Source organism: Chrysochloris asiatica, unplaced genomic scaffold (assembly GCF_000296735.1).
Source record: "Chrysochloris asiatica unplaced genomic scaffold, ChrAsi1.0 scaffold00669, whole genome shotgun sequence".
In the NCBI taxonomy this organism is placed as follows: domain Eukaryota; kingdom Metazoa; phylum Chordata; class Mammalia; order Afrosoricida; family Chrysochloridae; genus Chrysochloris; species Chrysochloris asiatica.
In genome coordinates, this window is record NW_006409187.1 from 152,034 (window position 1) to 156,286 (window position 4,253).

The 4,253-nt window shown below is 36.6% G+C and overlaps 1 pseudogene; it reads left to right on the plus strand.

The window, feature by feature from the left end:
• Positions 1 to 1,361: 1,361 nt before the first annotated feature.
• LOC102814700 lies at positions 1,362 to 2,297 on the plus strand (annotated as a pseudogene).
• Positions 2,298 to 4,253: the final 1,956 nt, after the last annotated feature.

A 4,253-nucleotide genomic window follows, 5' to 3' on the forward strand; every position in this document is an offset into this window, starting at 1 on the left:
GGGAATGATCCTTGCTGTAAGGATTTGTTCCCTCTTTTGAGCTACTGTATCCATAGGTGTAAGTCAAGTTCATCAAATTGTATTACTCTTTTGTTCCTCCTCTTTCTTCTTTTGGTTGATCATTGAACATCCAGTCATTGAAGCCAGGTCAAGTGGGCATTATCTGCAAGTGTGGGTGTTCTTGTGCATATGCTCTTTCTTCTTCTCAGCTGGACATTTCACTCTCCACTCTAGTCCTCTGTGGCTATGTCACTGGCTCTGGGCCCAAGAGTTTCCAGGTCTTGCCACACTGCTGGCCACACTGCCACCTGGGTTCACAGGAGTCTATTGAACATTATAGGACTTAGCTTGCAGCCTCTTTGCTATTTTTCCATCACTTCCCCTTATTGCTCACGAGTGTGGTCACCAATCAAAGCATGTATTCCCATTGAGTCTTAGTCTTGGAGGGTGTTTACACTGATGGGACCTGACCACTTGCCTTGATGTCTCCTTGGCAAGCAACTTGCTTGTTCTTGTTATAACAATCAGTCTGCCTTTATTCTTTTGTATTTTTCAGGGGTCTTTCTTTAAAGTATCTTCTGTCCTTCTAGCCACTCCAGGATGGTCAGGTTGTCCTTTGAAGTGGAAATGTCCCATCTCTGAAGATCTGGATGTGGTTCAGGCTTCTACCTATGGTCTTATGTAATGCAGAACCTCTGCAGTAAGACTCATTCAATGGGCATGTTATAGCTTCATTTTAGGTATTACAATCAGTTATAGGCGGAAGACGGACTTACAAGATTTCTATGGTGATGTTTCTGGCTATTCCTTTCTGTTCCCCTCCAGTGTCTATTTTATAATATATTTCAAGGAAAACCAAAATTCAAAAGACAGCCAGGCATCTTAACATTATTCCCCCATTTTCCCCATTCCAACCATGCCTCAATCTCTGTATTCTATTTGTTTTTTTAGGTTTGCTTGTTCATGTACTGTGGCGTACTTAATTTACACATTTCACATGTTTAAGTGTGCATCTTCTGGCTTTGTCTCTCTAACTTTTGTGTCGATTAAATATTTTGAGCCTGGATTGAGCTTTAGGTTCATTCATATCTACTCTCTGAGGTAATGTAGTAGAAGTCAATAAAAATTATAGATACCATGAAAGATTTAGAATCAAAGTGTCAAAATTTCCTGATACTGATATGGTATTGTTTGAGTTTTCAATAACAGAACATGATATTTATCTGGCATAGTGACTGAGAATAAAGAAGACAATCTTAGACGGAAAACGTTCTATTTTATATATAATATTTTGTGGATGTCAAAGAGAGTTAAAATTGATTTTCTTGATCATTTATTTTAACAGTTTAGAACACCAACAAAGAATGAATGAAGAAAATTGTTCCTCCTTGACAGAATTCCACCTCTTGGGAATTACTAATAACCCTGACATCAAGGCAACCATATTTACTACACTGCTGATTGTGTACCTCATTATCTTTGTAGCAAATTTTGGAATGATCATTTTAATTAGGATGGATTCCCAGCTTCAAACACCCATGTACTTTTTCCTCAGTCATCTCTCTTTCTGTGACCTCTGCTATTCCACAGCGGTTGGACCCAAGATGCTGGTGGACTTCTTTGCCAGGAAGAAATCCATTTCTTTCATTGGTTGTGCTCTGCAATTGTTCACTGTCTGCATCTTTACAGACTCTGAGTGTCTCCTGCTGGCAGTGATGGCCTTTGATAGGTACAAGGCCATTAGCAACCCCCTCCACTATGCAGTCAATATGTCCAACAAAGTGTGCTGTAGGCTCATGGCAGGGGTTTAATTGGTTGGCATGATTCATACTTTGATACATACAACTTTAGCTTTCCGCTTGTGTTTTTGTGGCTCAAATGAAATCAATCACTTCTTCTGTGATTTACCTCCACTTTTCCTTCTTTCCTGCTCTGATATTCGGGTCAATGAGCTGGCATTATTCACTGTTTTTGGCTTCATTGAACTAAGTACCATTTCAGGAGTTCTTGTGTCTTACTGTTACATCATCTTCTCAGTCTTAAAGATCCACTCTACTGAAGGAAGGTTGAAAGCTTTCTCCACCTGCACCTCCCACTTAACTGTTGTTGCAATTTTCCAGGGGACTATTCTATTTATGTATTTCCGCCCAAGTTCTTCCTATTCTCTTGACCAGGACAAAATAACATCATTGTTTTATACTCTTGTCATTCCCATGTTAAACCCTCTGATTTATAGTCTACGAAATAAGGATGTAAAAGAGGCTTTAAAAAAACTAAAACATAGAATGCTATTTTAAATGCTTATACACACTTGTAAACAGCTGTTTTCTTCAAATTATATAGTACAATACAATGTGATCCCAAATACTTCATTTAATGTGTATTTATACAAGTCCTCCTCTATAATGATAGTAAGTAATTTCCTAACTTTGCTATAGTTTTGATTGTCTTCAGTGTAAACACAGTACTCTTTATTATTGGAAATCCTTCTAGTCTCCTTCTTAATGTGCCGTAATTTTGTTAATTCCATGTTTCTTTCATGCACTAACGATTACTCTCTATAATTGTTGAGTTTATGCAGTGTCAGTTGTGCATCTCAGTGCTTTCTACTTTGTAATCAACCCATCAATCTCCACAGTAATGAATTCTACAATAGTGTAAATATCCAATTTAAATTATGTAATTATTCAAACAATTCAGGAAAAACTATAAACATCATGAGGCCAAAAAATAAGGTGCTTTCATTCGGTACAAAACATCTAAATATACTGTACACAGAAGGAAAACTGCTTTGCAATGAGGATGTGTATTTTCTGATGTGAGTGATGAACAGAGATTCCAAGTGGAATAGAGGAAATTTGAGGGATTGGCAGTTAGTGATCATGAGTTGGTTATGACTATGCCTTTTGAAAAGAAATGTATACACAAACCTTCAGATACTTTAAGAACAAAGAAAATGAATTTGTGTTGTAATTCTTAACTTTTCATTCCTTCTCTCTAGAAAGATTTCCTTCCTCACCTCAAATCAAGCATGGACACATCCCCCTAGTCCTGCTTCTCCAGTCACATTTTCTTCAAGGCATCATTTAACTAGCACTCTATTCATAAACCAGGCTTATTCCCTAAGATGATGAGCATTCTGTGATAAATATGAGTGTTTAGTCTCTTTTATAACAAATAATGGCCAAGTGTCAATGATATAGGATAGAAAGTCAAATATATAAAAATCACATTCTTGATGGCATTTTTTGAGTGATGTTTACATGTTGATCAAAACATAATTGAAGGGATACTATATGCCTTTAATATATTGTTTTACTTCTTTTTAGAAAGTCAATAATATTCATACAGTTGTAGCTATAAGATGTAATGAGTACTTGGTGGCAATGCAGGGTAAGCACTGCAAAGTCAGCAGTTCAAACCCACCAGTCACTCCTTGGAAATCCTATACCGGGTTGATGAGAGTCAGAACCGGCTCAATGACACTTAACAACAACCACCACAACAACACAAGAGGTAATGTATCTATAAAGACATGCTTATCAATTACTTAAAAATTAACGAGGTGACATTTGAGTCAATTTTGAAGTTATCCTACTTCCTCTGACTTAGTTTTAATTTTTTGATGTAAAAAAAACAAAACAAGACAAAAACCAAAATTTTTCAGCTTGTTCTGATAACATATATGAAGTCCTATATTCAAAGGCTTATATGAAACTGAAAAACACTCTTTAATTATCCATTAGTAAAAAAAAAATTGTAGAAGCTAAACGCAAGTGTATGTCTTAGGCTATATAGTCATTATTGTAAAATGTCATTTAATTAATTAATGTTTTTGCATAATTCTGGTAAATACGCTACACCCTTGTAGCTTTCCAAGTGGCATTTCTTTATGGGACACTATGAAATATTTGTGGGAGGTAAGATTATGGGAGAGGGTATATAGGGCACAATTGCTTTGAAAAAATTTTTGAGGCTTACTCTTCCTCGGTATTTTCTCAATTAAATCACACTCTTTTGGAGAGTGTACTTATGAGCATCGGTTGTCATCAAAGTTTAGTGTAGATATATTCGTCCTTTGTGAAGTTATTCTTTTCAGCTTTTTAAAATAATAATATAGCAACCAGGATCCCTGTACAGGGTTCCGAGGATGTAAATACTTACGGGAGTAGAAAGCCTCATCTTTCTCCCGCAGAGCGGCTGGTAGTTTCGAACTCCTGACCTTAAGGTTCACAGCCCGATTCATAACCACT